Source organism: Anolis carolinensis, chromosome 1, assembly GCF_035594765.1.
Source record: "Anolis carolinensis isolate JA03-04 chromosome 1, rAnoCar3.1.pri, whole genome shotgun sequence".
NCBI lineage: Eukaryota > Metazoa > Chordata > Lepidosauria > Squamata > Dactyloidae > Anolis > Anolis carolinensis.
Window position 1 is genome coordinate 231,596,707 of NC_085841.1, and position 14,759 is coordinate 231,611,465.

A 14,759-nucleotide genomic window follows, 5' to 3' on the forward strand; every position below is an offset into this window, starting at 1 on the left:
TTTGGGGGTAAATGAGGGGCTGAGAGGGGAGGGTGAGGGTGCTATTCCTTTCCTTTGGGCTACAGGAGCCCAAAGAACTGGGATTGCTGTGAGGATTGACTCCAGTCCCCACAGTGCCCACACCTGGAAAGATCCGGACCTTACATTATGGTCCAGATCTTTCCAGGTGTCTAATTAATCCAGAGTAAAGCGGGATATACCAGTTTACTCCAGATTAATCCAGGTTTAGCTGAAGGATCATTTGGATGCCTCAGGTAAACCCGAGACAGATCCAGTGTTTTGGATTTGTCTGGAAGTGTCCTATGTTTCTAAGGTTATTTCAGAGACATTAATATCTACTTTGAACTTCTGGGAGCTTCCTCTCAATAGTTTATCAGGTTTATTGCCTGTTTCAAAATACAATGTATCACAATGCTCATCCTTTTACAAAAGTATTCTGTATTCTGGTCATTCTACCGTGTTCAAATCTTTCTAAATAAAATAATTTAGAGCATACTTGCACACACTCTAAATTATTATTATTTTTACCGCTTCAACTTTTATGTTACTACAGGTCACTGTATAGAAAATAGACGGAGTACTTATGGCACTCAATTTGTAGAACTTAAGTTTTCTTTATTTTTTTTGTCCTGTGATAAGTAGAACTCTTTTTTATACTCTTATATTCTGTTTGATATAAGAGGTGGATGATACAAAAAAGTATTTATTTTCTTATTTCCATATCAGTTTCTGACACACACATATAAATGGAACATTTAATGTGCTGTATTAAAGTGCACCGAATTTACAATTGTGGATAAGTTTTAAGGCTTTGGATCATATACCCATAATGCATTTTTTGGGGGTTTTGAAAGAAAAAAATTAAAGAGTTGTAACTTTCTAGAAAAAAATTGAAAATGTACAAAACTGTAAAACCCAATGTAAAGGAACTTTTTGATATGCGTCCTTGATATGTACAGGAATGAAATAGTGAGATTTGCATATACCTAGTTCACTTACACCTATATAAAAAATGTGTTTAAGCACACTGAGGGTCCTTCCACACAGCCCACAATATTAAGGCAGATAATCCACAATATCTGCTTTGAACTGTGTTATCCGAGTCCACACTGCCATATAATCCAGTTCGTGGGACCTGGGGATAGTGAAGTCGTCTACCCTTGAAGGTGACCTATGGGCTTTTCTCTCACCTTCTCACTCTCTCTCACTCCTGAGACTTGGTTGGGAGTGCTCTGGGTTTACCTTCCAGTAAGTGGCTAACCTGGCAGCAATCCAACTATGGAATTGCCCTTGGAGCTTAGATGGCTGAAATGTTAATTCAGTTTCTCAAAATGTACTCCTTCGGGTCCTTTGGACTTCAGCTCCCAGAAATCCTAGGCAGCTTACCAGCTGTTAGGAATTGTGGGGGCTGAAGTCCAAACCATCTGGAGGAGCACAATTTGAGAAACTCTTGTCTATGGTAAACATCTGTCCTCATCTGGACCTGCATCAAGTTTCTTACTTTTTTGCTCTTTAGGCTCAATCAATTTAAATAGGAAACAGGTATAACCCAACTTTCTATGTCTTCTTGTTATTTCATGGTTGGTTATCAATTTTGTTACTGGAATCCGAAAAAAGAAGGTCCAATAAAATATATCAGATCTGTTGGAAATAAAGCTCGAGGCTAACTTTATGTAGATTTTGAAAAAAAAATCAAATTTTACATCAAATGATATTTGTTGGTTTGAGGGAAATGGTCTCCATAACCTAGTGAAGTCCCTCATCTCTCTTCCTCTGATGACAGATCTATAATGACAATTTGTGCTTTGAATATGCTACACCAGAAAGAATAATACAAATAAACAGAGGAAGAGCATGAGGGAATTTGTCTTGTATCCATTTCTATCTCAACTTCTATTGTACCACACTGAGCAACATTTTAGCTTGTATACCTTTCTCTATGTAGTGTATATCAGGCTTTTGATATCCCTCTCTGGGTATGCAATTATGAGGATGTTTTCTTTATTATGGAAGCCACAGTATGAAAGAGCATGACAGGTCAGCAGCTGGAAGTGTAACAGGGATTGTATCTGAAATTGAATTCCCTTTGATTACCACTAATAGGCTTCTATCTGATGTCTTAAGTGAAAGCTTGGAAGTCTGATATCTTTTTTCTGCTTGCTCTGGTAAATTATCAAAGAGTTATATAGCAATCAAAGTATGTATTATACTGACCCTCAAATGGAAACGTTAAGAGCTGAAAGAGAGTTTTCCCCAGAAAAGAAAATTATAGTAGTGGAGGTCTACCAATGAAAGTAAATGTATATGTCCAGAAAGTCAAACTGTTTCACAAGCAGAGAAGGAGAACAGATGCCTATTGCTCACAGTTGCTGCTTCCTGTGTTGGGCCAGGAGACACTATTTTAACTAAGTAGCTAATCTAAGATCTCATCAAGCATTTCTAACAATGGTGGGTTCAGATACTTTTGCAATGCCATAATGCTCTGAAGTGAGTTCCAAAAGGGATTCCTGCAAAGCTCCTGGAATATGTTGCTACATGTTTGGACATTTCTCAGATGAGAACCTAACTCATTTAAGTTAAATCACATTTCTTCTTTGCTGTATTCACAGATACTGGAACATTCTCATATACTCATAGACAACATGAAAGTTTATCTATATCAGTGTCCCTGCACCCCTTTTTAAAAATCTGATGAGTGGTCAGGAATAACCGTTTACAAGGGTTGAAGAACTGACCAGTGGCAACTCATAACAAGAACAGGTTATGATCGAGGTTGCTAAATCAATTCTTTAAATTCATACTTGGGGATATGATCTTGTATCTTATAGTGCTTGTTGGGAAGGCTTACTGAATGCTCCCAGTACTGGAAGGCATGTGATATCCAGTTGGTAATCTGCTGCATATTTAAGCAGAGAAAAGGAAATGCAAACTACTTAGGGTAGGTTATAAACATGCTATTAGGAAGCATTCACATAGCTTTTAGATCACAAGACAGGCATGTAGCCGGGGGGGGGGGGGGCTTGAGGGGCTTCAGCCCCCCCCCCCCCAAATTCTCAGGGTGGTCCACGAGAAGGCCTTACATTTATTATTTAAACTGTTATGTTTATTCATATCATGATCTGATCACTATGCTCAATATATCCCATATGCATGGGGGTATTGGGATAACGATACAAAAGGTTTGCTAGGGTAGACCCTCTCCAGCTTAGACTCAACCCCCCCCCCCCCCGAACCAAAATCCCAGCCCCTCCCGAAACAAAATCCTCCCTACGGGCCTGTCACCAGATTATTCCTTATGAAATATAAACAGATCTGTACTTCTGCATTTGGATTATCAAAACATTTCTTAATAAATTTGGAGACCTGGGTAGGAACATAAAAATGGAAACCTTTCATATTACACTAAGTTTTCATGCTTGGCCACCCCACATCACTATCATCAACTCTTATGCAACCTAAGGCCATGTGACAATCTGAGGCCATGGTAATCCATGTTTTAAGATACATCCTAAATGGATTCATGCTTTACTGGAGGCTCCTTTGACAAGGAGTTTGGAAACTTCCACCAATATAAAATTCTTTTAGATGGATTCTACAGATCAAGAATGTGTTTATTATGGCCACAGTGCGGGCTATTAGCTACAATTCAAAACATTGATTATGACCTTTAAAGCCCTCCCTGGCTAAACACCAGGCTCTCTGATGTACAATATACTCAAAAACCCATGTAGTCAGACCTTGAGATCTTCAGGAGTGGTCCTGCCACCATCAAGTTCATGTTGGATGGATAGGAGACAGGGCTAGTGAATTGCAAAGAATGTGGCTCAAGCTCTACTAGTGTACCAATCCAAACTACGTTCTGCCAATGTGCATTCATATCTTCTAGCCATTTTCTGGATGGACATCAGAAGTGTCCAATGCACATTATTTCACATCCAGACAAATGTGTAATCATCACTTAACTTGCTACCCTAGATAGTAATTTCATTGTTAATGCAGATGTTGCAAAACTACTAAATGTGGACATGTGCCAACTTATTTAGATGTCAGGAGCCAATTTCTGCTTTTTGAGAAGTTTGCCATAAATCTTCTCCATGATATCTAAAGGCCAGCAGGAGGCACCAATGGCATCTGGATGGACTAACTTTTTCTTGTGGGAAGGTTATGATAAGAGTCTGGGGATAAGAGTCTGGGGATGAGAGTGGGGTAGGGGAATGGGCAAGGAGGGGCAGGGGAGTGAGTAGGAAAAGCAGGGGGGTTTGATCGGTAACACCATTAGCAACTTTTTTATTGACTGTAGAAACCTGGGCAATAAATCTATATCCAAAGCGAACTTTGTGAATGGTCTAATGGCTGGCTAAGTTCTGCGGGAAGTGAAATTAAATATGAGATTCATACTGATTTCCAACCATTATTTTTATTGCTTATATTGTGTTAATCTGTTATACAATTTAAAATGGAATTTGCTTTGTGTTCTGTTTTTTCAATGAGAGAAAACTGGGGGAAACCAGGTCAATAATTAAAGGAAGAAATGTTTTGGAGATGGAAGACGTCATCAAAACTGGTGTCTCTTAGACGTATATTTCTCTTGCAGTGTTCTAGCTTAGCACAGTAATGCTCTCCACTATTTTTGAGCATGGAAAAACCTCTGAACAGAATTTGAGCATACCAGTTTGAAGTTTTAGCTGCAGCAGGATCGGGATATTTGCTTTTTAACCAATGAAACACATATTTTAAACCTCAAAGGTGATGAATAGATGGAGACTGCTAGACAGAGGCCAGCAAAGATTATGAAAATGGTGGGAAGGAAGTTGAACGCCTTATCTAGTTGCCAGTCCAGCGTAGGAGCAATGTGGGGAAATATTTTGATTCCGAAGTATAATTAGATAGCATTATGGAATTTGTATGAAAATAACAGGGATTCTCAAAGGGAGAAACAATGAAAAATTAAATGTCCATATTAATACAGCCCCTTGGGTTATAAAAATCAAGACATATTATATTATTTGGTTTTATTATCATTCTTTAGGAAATTACTCTGCAAGGTGTATGTTTAATATAGAACATAAGGACCTGTTATTTTGCCAAATTTCTTCATTCTAAGGAATTGGGGAGGTAACAGCCAATCTGTACTTACAATTATAATTTTCTTCTCATTGATTACACAGAACTCTATAAATGTACCTACATTCATTTGAAGTTGGTGTATAAAATCTGGAGGATTTCAAAATCTTCTCCTGACATCGTAATGACATTTATATACAGTAGAGTCTCACTTATCCAACATAAATGGGTCGGCAGAATGTTGGATAAGTGAATATGTTGTATAATAAGGAGGGATTAAGGAAAAGCCTATTAAACATCAAATTACATGATTTTACAAATTAAGCACCAAAACATGTTTTACAACAAATTTGACAGAAAAAGCAGTTCAGTACACAGCAATGTTATGTAGTAATTACTGTACAGTATTTACGAATTTAGCAACAAAACATCACAATGTATTGAAAAGATTGACTACGAAAACATTGACTACTAAAAGACAGACTGCGTTGGATAATCCAGAGTGTTGGATAAGCGAATGCTGGATAAGTGAGACTCTACTGTATTAGCATTCTCCTATTGTTTTGACTTAATTGCAGGTGGAATAAGAAAGGATTAGCATCTGCAACTGTGACTCTCACTAGCTCATCCACACAGACAAGTAGCAAGAGGAAAAAAGCATTTAATATGATACAGTTGTTATAATGAATGCCTTTACAAATATTTTCACTTGAGGTTGGAAAAGTGTTTTTGCCCTTTTTTATCATGTCAGAAGCAAATTGAGAACATACTGCAAGTTGCTTATGTGAGAGAATTGAGAGATCTAGCCTTCTACAAAGATGCTGTCCAGGGGATGCCTGGATGTACAGTAGAGTCTCACTAATCCAAGCCTCGCTTATCCAAGCCTCTGGATAATCCAAGCCATTTTTGTAGTCAATGTTTTCAATATATCATGATATTTTGGTGCTAAATTCGTAAATACAGTAATTACAACATAACATTACTGCATATTGAACTACTTTTTCTGTCAAATTTGTTGTATAACATGATGTTTTGGTGCTTAATTTGTAAAATCATAACCTAATTTGATGTTTAATAGGCTTTTCCTTAATCCCTCCTTATTATCCAAGATATTCGCTTATCCAAGCTTCTGCCAGCCCGTTTAGCTTGGATAAGTGAGACTCTACTGTATTACCATCCTGCTGGGAGGCTACTCTCATGTCCCTGCATGGGAAGCTAGGGCTGACAGATGGGAGCTCAGCCCGTTTCGTGTATTCAAACCCTCAACCTTCAGGTCAACAGTTCAGCTGGCACAAGTGTTTGACCCATTGCACTTCCGCGGCCCCTTTTTGCACTAAAATCCTCTGAATTCCCCAGCCAAAATAGCCACTGGCAAAGTGACCATCTAAACAGGAAATTCTAGGAGTTGTCGCCTAAAAAGTAACTTTCCGTCTAATTTATATTTTATATGAGGAGTTCCCATAGGTGGTTTTGGTACTTGTGATAATCATTTGTAGTTTAATAATGATTTTGTCGGCTCTCTGGAATTTCTTACACATTGATTAGAGGGTTTTTTGTGACTTAATTTAGATGTCTTTTCATTATTTTTTTTATTTTTTGTGAGCATTTCCTGCCAATGTCAGTATGTGACGATAATAGAAATCTTAGGTCCTGCTTTGTTAAAATCAACAGTGAGGTAAGAGGAGGAGGATTATCACTTCCTGATTAAGCTTTCTTTCATGCATATTTAGACGCATACATTCTAGGCCTTGTTACTCCCTGAACTGAACATCTGCAGAAAAATGATTCATTATATTCTTGTGCATCTGGTTGCTAACTTCAGTATGTAGTGTGCATGTGCATGTAAGATACTCTTGGGGAGGAGTGACTATAATAGATGTTTTCTATCCTCAGTGCAATCATTTCTAATCTACATATGAGTAACTGATATTAAACTCCAGCTAAGAGACCATGATATGAATAGGTAATTGTTTTCTCAGCAACTAAACAGAGAGCACAGCTGTCCAGTGTTTTGGCAACAGCATGTTCATTACTTCATAGAAGACCCGGGATGATAAGTGACCTTCCTTGCAGGCAAATAGCGCTCTAATGTTTTATGCAAGTCAAATTCTAGTTTGTGTTGTGCAGTGGTTTTTTATTGGTTGAACTTGTTAAACCCAAAACTCCAAAATGTTATGCAGTTGAACAAACATATATTTTCACATTATTCAGCTGCATGTAGTTTCTAGGTTAAGCAGCACACATTTGAATCATCTTCATTTATGGGAAACTGCAAAATAGCTTGGGGGTCATTCTTAATTTTCACAATTAGAGGTACAGACACTAATATATCGAGGTCATTGATAGACCTCCATTTACAGCAATTGTGTTTTGAATCCAAGTTTTAGTCTGCTTCCAAACTAGGATAATCCCATTATACCTGTAATATCTTCCAACACATTAACAGCTCATTACATACAAATCATGTTGGCAACAATGACACTTGATCTTGTTATAATGAAAAAGTGCCATGCATCTATTTATGTTTGTTAATGATCACAGCTCACCCTTTCTCCTTCCTGTGAAAGTAGTAATGCACCATAATGAGAGCAAAGGATCTTACATATTAAACCTTCTAAAAATCCGTTTTCATTTACAATGGTATAACTAGCAGTAATGTTTCTTATAGAAGAGAAGCAATATCCAAAGGAAAGAGGGTAAATTATTGAGAATCTTTTGTGGCGGAAAAAGGGCAATCACTCTATATATAAAGAGTAAAAATGTGTATGTATGTTTGTATGTGATTTCCAAGATGTCTCCCACTTTCAGAGAGCCCTGTGACTCCCATCATTTCTAGAATGGGACCAAACCTGGCACGCAGACCCCTCCCATGACCAACAGAAAATACTGGCAGGGTTTGGGGCGGGATTGACCCTGAATGATGGGATTTATAGTAAACTCACATCCAGATAGCTCTCTGAAACCCATCAATGACCAAACTTGACACACATACCCATCATGACCAAATTAAAATAATGGCAGGGTTTAGGGGGGGCAATGACAGAGGATGATGATGATGATGATGATGATGATGATGATGATGATGACAGTCCACCCACATCCAGAGAGTCCTGTTAACGTCACCAGACAATGGATCTGGACCAAACATGATACACATATTCATAAGGACCAGTTTTAAAGACTAGAGAAGTTTTTTTTGGGGGGGAGGACTTAACCAGAATGGTGGGAGTTGTAGTTTACCCACATCCTAATACATTACCATTCATAATATCAAAAAACAAGCAATGGGGCCAGGCTGTGGCGCAGGCTGGTTAGCAGCCAGCTGCAATAAATCACTCTGACCAAGAGGTCATGAGTTCGAGGCCAGCCCATGTAGGGGTGAGCACCTGACAATTAAATTAAAAAAATAGCCCCTGCTCGTTGTTGACCTAAGCAACCCGAAAGATAGTTGCATCTATCAAGTAGGAAATTTAGGTACCACTTATATGTGGGGAGGCTAATTTACGGCACCATAAAAATCACCCAGCCGCCGTTGGAATGAGGAAGTTGCCGTTGCAGTGGATGATGAAGCAGCTGCTCCCCCTGTGGCTGGAATTGAGCATACCCTCAGGAAGCTGGAAGCTGGAGAAGGTTTAAATTGCCTCTGCGTCTGTCTCTGTCTCTGTTCTATGTTATATGGCATTGAATGTTTGCCTTATATGTGTACAATGTGATCCGCCCTGAGTCCCCTTCGGGGTGAGAAGGGCGGAATATAAATATTGTAAATAAATAAATAAATAAATAAAGACTACTTCTAATCTTTATCCTTAATAAATCCCTAACCTGGGCATTGCCAGGTACCCATGCTAGTATATAATAAAAAGGTTTTGGGGCCACAGTTATGGATTTTGATATGATGTGTGGATAAGTCAACAAGTGAAAGTACCAATGCAACCTTGAGATGCCCACCATCCCTGGCCACTACCACTGCCACTTCCTCACCCAGGCATTTTAAAAGGCCAGAAATGGTGCTAGAGTGGGGGGTGTTTGTGTTGGTTCTTCTTTTAGGTTCTCCTGGGATGGCCTACGCCAGTGGTTCTCAACCTAGGGTCCCCAGATGTTTTTGGCCTTCAACTCCCAGAAATCCCAGCCAGTTTACACCTGTTAGGATTTCTGGGAGTTGAAGGCCAAAAACCTCTGGGGACCCCAGGTTGAGAACCACTGGGCTAGGCTCTTGCCCATTTCCATTCTACTCAGAGAAGGGGATGAGTCCTTTTTTGATAAGAGCCAAGGCACACTTCTTACATTAACCTCATGGACAAGTTCAACCCAGTTTGGATGATGTTATGAAGAGTCTATTAATATGTCTCAGAATGTTAACAAGAAGGGGTTTATTTATCATATGTGGCTGATGTGTAGAAAAGAGAAAAATATTGGATTGAAATTTACAGCTTGGTGCAGAAGGTTTTGAAGATAAAATTTCATCTGACACCAGAATTTTTCCGGCTGGGTCTGATGGATGAATAAATTCAGAAGACGTGAGGGAGAATAATGCATAACATGATAACATCTGCCAGACTGTTGTATGCACAGAAATAGGGCATGGCTATTTTATCATAGCAAAATTGGCTAAATTAAATTGTATGACCTGTCAAAGATGGATAATTTTACTCTTTTGATTAGAAAAAAATGAAGCAATTTTAATAAAGATAGGAATACAATATGTAGAAGTTCATTTTTCCTTTGTGGTCTCTGCTGAAATAAAGACCTGTGATAGTTGATGCACCTGTGCAGCAATTAAGTGGAAACCTCTGGAAAGCTATAGGCTTGTGGCTGTGCCCTGCCCAGCATCCACAGGAGGCAATATAGGCCATGCAAGGGGTGCAGCCTCAGTTCAGATTTACATTTCAATAAGATTCCACTTAAAAGCTGCACAGATGCATCAACTATCACAGGTGCTAATTTCACAGATGACCACTGGAAGAAACATGGTTACAGGCAAGCAACCATTCTTTATAGTATCATGTAGATAAAGAACATCTTAACATCTAGATCTATCAGTAGCATAGTTGTCTCTATCTGCTCTCTTTATACATTTTTCTTTGATGTATATTGTGATTTTGCAGCATTCCGTGCTCAGTCTTCTACAAACTTCTGTTTGTCAGGGTGTTAACATCATTTTTAGGGACACTGCTTTTGAAAATTAAAAAACATGTCAAAGTGACAGTCAACCATTGTGGCAATCAAAAAAAATCTTAATTCTGACTGTCTGTAGCATCATATAAAATGCTATTTTACAGATTTGGTCCTCTTTTTCACTAGGCAGCTCATACTTTTTCCTGTGTTTTATATAACCCTATTAGCAACGTTTTATGTTTCTGTAAATCCTCTTATCTTTAGCAGCTGGCACATTCTTCTGTTCATAAGAAGGAATCACAGTTTCCTAGGGCCGTAAGAATTTGTCTTTCCATTTTCAGATCAGATTATTTTCAGATTAGTTCATGATTTTTAAAAATCTGCACAAGAATGGGCGTCATCTCTATGACGTGAATCAAGGTGCACACAAAGGTGTTAGTGGATGAATTTAACTATACATGCATTTTAAATTTTATAATTCATGGTTTTATAGTGTCTAATTAGAGTTTTAATTGATGTTGTACTGTCTGTCTTATTCTTTATTAATATGTCGTTGTTTTATTGAATGTATTTTGGGCAATGTAATTTGCCAACTGTTGTAAGCCGCCCTGAGTCCCTCCGGGTGAGAAGGGCGGGGTAAAAATGATGTAAATAAATAAATCAATAAATGTTTATCTTTCCTAATGTAAATATTTTGTATGTTTTTGCCTGATATAATGTGAGTTATATGTGACTTATTTTCACAAATGTTCACATTTGTGTGTCTTTTTTTCTTTGATATGTGTACAATAGAGTCTCGGTTATCCAACTTCTGCTTATCTGATACTCCATATTATCTGACATGCCAGCCATGTTTTGCTGCTCCCAATGGGCACCCGGTGCTTGGAGAGGCCTGCTGCGCGTTGCTGAGAAACAGCTGTTTTCCTAGGCAGCAACATGCAGCAGGACTCTCCAAGCCGGGTGCTTGCCAAAAGGGAAAAGTGTGCGCCGGCCGCGTATTATCTCTCCTGGCAAGCACCCAGCTTGGAGAGGCCCGCTGCGCATTGCTGCCTAGAAAAACAGCTGTTACTGAGCAATGCACAGCTTTCCTTAATTCCTCCTTATTATCCGACATTTTCATTTATCCAACATTCTGCTGGTCCATTTATGTTGGATAAGTGAGACTCTACTGTATTCATGTTTGTCTTTTGATATGGAAATTAGACAATAGCCTCAAGAAGTTCCAATTAGATACATTTACATTAAAATGCAAATTAAATAAATTCTTCTGCATCACTAGTCTTACCATATCACATCTCTTTTCTTTTACCTGTCTGCCTCTTCATTCTTCTGGTGAAATGAGACTATAGGATATATAATAAGACAGATAAATATCAAAATCCTGTTGGTAAGTTACAAGCACAGTAACCTCACTGAATCAAATGCTGGATGTTATGTCAACAAGAGAGATAAATCCCATTGATTCAGTTTGATTGATTCAAGTGGCTAAACAGCAGGATATAGGCCAACAATCATTCTGTTTGAATCCAAAAACACATTGACTATGTATAGTAAATTTACCAGCTAGCACTTTTGTGATTACAGTAGAGTCTCACTTATCCAAGCCTCACTTATCCAAGCCTCTGGATAATCCAAGCCGTTTTTGTTGTCAATGTTTTCAATATATCGTGATATTTTGGTGCTAAATTCGTAAATACAGTAATTACAACATAACATTACTGCGTACTGAACTACTTTTTCTGCCAAATTTGTTGTATAACATGAAGTTTTGGTACTTAATTTGTAAAATCATAACCTAATTTGATGTTTAATAGGCTTTTCCTTAATCCCTCCTTATTATCCAAGATATTCGCTTATCCAAGCTTCTGCCAGCCCATTTAGCTTGGATAAGTGAGACTGTACTGTACTTTAAAATTCAGTTAGGCTTTTCAAAGTAACCAAGATTTTAAAATTTCAATTTGTAATTTGAATAATTCCCAAAATAATTAATGAAACAGCAGAAGGAAGTAGTCATTTATCTCAGATTAACAATTTATTGGCAATCTGTGAAAAAAACAAGAGGAGAAATGTCATCAACTGTTTCCAAAAGGCATACAAGAAAGGGAAGTATTAGTGATATGCTTTAATAGGGGGTAGCAGTCTCTAGGGCAGCAACAGCATAAATGAGCTGGATCTGCTTCCCAAGAGCCAACATCACTTTGAAAATAAAATAAGCACGATCAAAACTCTTCATTTGCAGTTAGTGACACCATTACTCAGACCAAGGTATAGGGATCCAGCCTGTACTGGATGGGACCACACTCCCCCTGAAGACACAGGTCTGCAGATTGGGGGTCCTTCTGGACTTGGCATTGAACCTAGATGTCCAAGTTTCTGCAGTGGTTGGGAGTGTTTTATTGAAACCTTGTGCAGCAACTGCACCCTTTCCTTTGTGGCCATGCCTTAGTTATATCCCAGTTGGAGTATTGTAACACACTCTTACCTGAAACTGCCTTTGAAAAGTGTTTGGAAACTTCAGTTGATCCAAAGAGCCGCAACCAGATTTTTAACTGAGGCTACAGGAATCATGCAATTCCTTTGTTGCAACACCTCCCCTGGCTGCCAGTTTGTTTCCAGGCACAATTCAAAGTGTCAAAATCCTTGGGAAAAAGTGGGAATAAATAAATAAATGATACCCTGCTTTTTACCAGTGTAGGAATGCAACAATTTATAATAATTATAATAATCTCTTCCTTTTAAAAAAAACAGGTTATATAACATGCAATAACAAAGTTGGCTTGTTAAAGTGATGAAAAATTAAAACAGAGATCAAGACAAAACAAATGTATGAAATAAAGAATAAAACATACCAGCAAAGAGCATAATACAGTTAGCCTACTGGGAGGCTTATGAGCTATTTCAGCAGATCATTAAAGTTTCAGAAAATATCAAAGAATAGTCTTTAAAATATTAAGAGATTTTTCTTAAAGCCTAAAACAAAAGGTCTTCAACTAGTAGCAAACAGCTTGTTTACTGGGGGCGCCGGGCAGGGGAAGACACTCTTTGGGTAAAAGTATGTGGAAAATAGCTTCAGAAGATGATTATCGGGCCCAATTTTAGGAAGGAGATGAACTCTCAAATAATCTGTCCCCATATTATTTCTACAGGCTGGCATTCTCTATTGCAGATAGAAGTTTATAAACTAGAGTTACAGATCTACAACTGTTCCATATTCAACAGATTCTGTCTATGAAGAGAGGACTGTGCCATAATTCAGCATGCTTTGATAATCTTTTATAGTCCACAATGCATTGGACATGCTGCTCAGGAAATAGTTTGAAACATCAGGAATTCCAGGTTAGGGGTGCAAGATTGAACAACCTTGTCATATTAAACCAGTACAGACACTGTTTTGTGATTTACGCTGGTTTTCAGTATATTTCTAGCTCAGTTCAAAATGTTCCTTAAAAACAATGATTTATGTTCTACGCCACTTGCTTATTTAGTAAATGTAAAGGTTTTTCCTTGACATTAAGTCTAGTCGTGTCTGACTCTAGGGGTTGGTGCTCATCTCCATTTTTAAGCCGAAGACACCTCCAATGTCATGTGGCCGACATGACTGCATGGAGTGCTGTTACCATTTCACTGGAGCGGTACTTACAACCCTCATATCTATGGGACCAGTATCTGCCATTTCATTTATCCACGTTCAACTGATTATGTCCTCTCTAGGTGTTTTTAGGTCCTCCAGAAAGACACTATGAGTTACAAGTTCACTATTATCTATGGCAGTGGTTCTTAACCTATGGGTCCACAGATGTTTTGGCCTTCAACTCCCAGAAATCCTAACAGTTGGTAAACTGACTGGGATTTCTCGGAGTTGTAAGCCAAAACGCCCGGGGACCCACAGGTTGAGAACCACTGATCTATAGTTTTGCTTACTCACACAAAGCATGCCCTATGGGTATGGGGATTGTATCTGCTAGCTAAGAGATTTTCAGTAGTTCCCATGAAAAGGAATAGTCTTATTATTAAAACAAAGTACAGTAATTTTCTGCTTAAAATGATTCTGAAGATAAACAAGATAATAATTTCATTAGCAAATTTTCTATCTAGTAATGCCTTCATCATTTCATTAGTAAAACATCCCCACATACTACGTTAATTACTGTGCTGTATTAACATTATTTTTATTTCATCAGGTTTCTGTTACCTTAGTGAAGATCACTGTAGAGTAAAGCGGCATCTCTAATACCAACCTTCTAAATGTAAAAGAATCCTTATTTATGTATTGGATTTGTATGCTACTTTTCTACCACAGTGGGATCCAAGGCTGCTTTCATTATACCATTGATAAAAATTGAAACCACTATAGTAATTTCTCTTCCTTTAACACATTTAGAGTTTCAGGATGATCAAAACCAATTTGAGAAATGACATTTCAAATATGGCCTTGGGGAACACCATACTTATTTTCCTCATGCAGTGATTTCAAGTAAAGTATTTTCAACTTGAAAGTCAAATGATGATGGCGGCAAGAGATATTTTTACATCTATAAAATGAAACTGAAGAATCATACTAATCCTTCTACTGTTTACCT

General features: G+C 38.1%; 1 protein-coding gene across 1 annotated transcript in view; it reads left to right on the forward strand.

Annotated features, from left to right (window-relative positions):
* LOC103279158 (von Willebrand factor D and EGF domain-containing protein) overlaps positions 1 to 14,759 on the forward strand; it is a 368,122-nt gene that overhangs the window by 63,758 nt on the left and 289,605 nt on the right. The window lies entirely within an intron of this gene.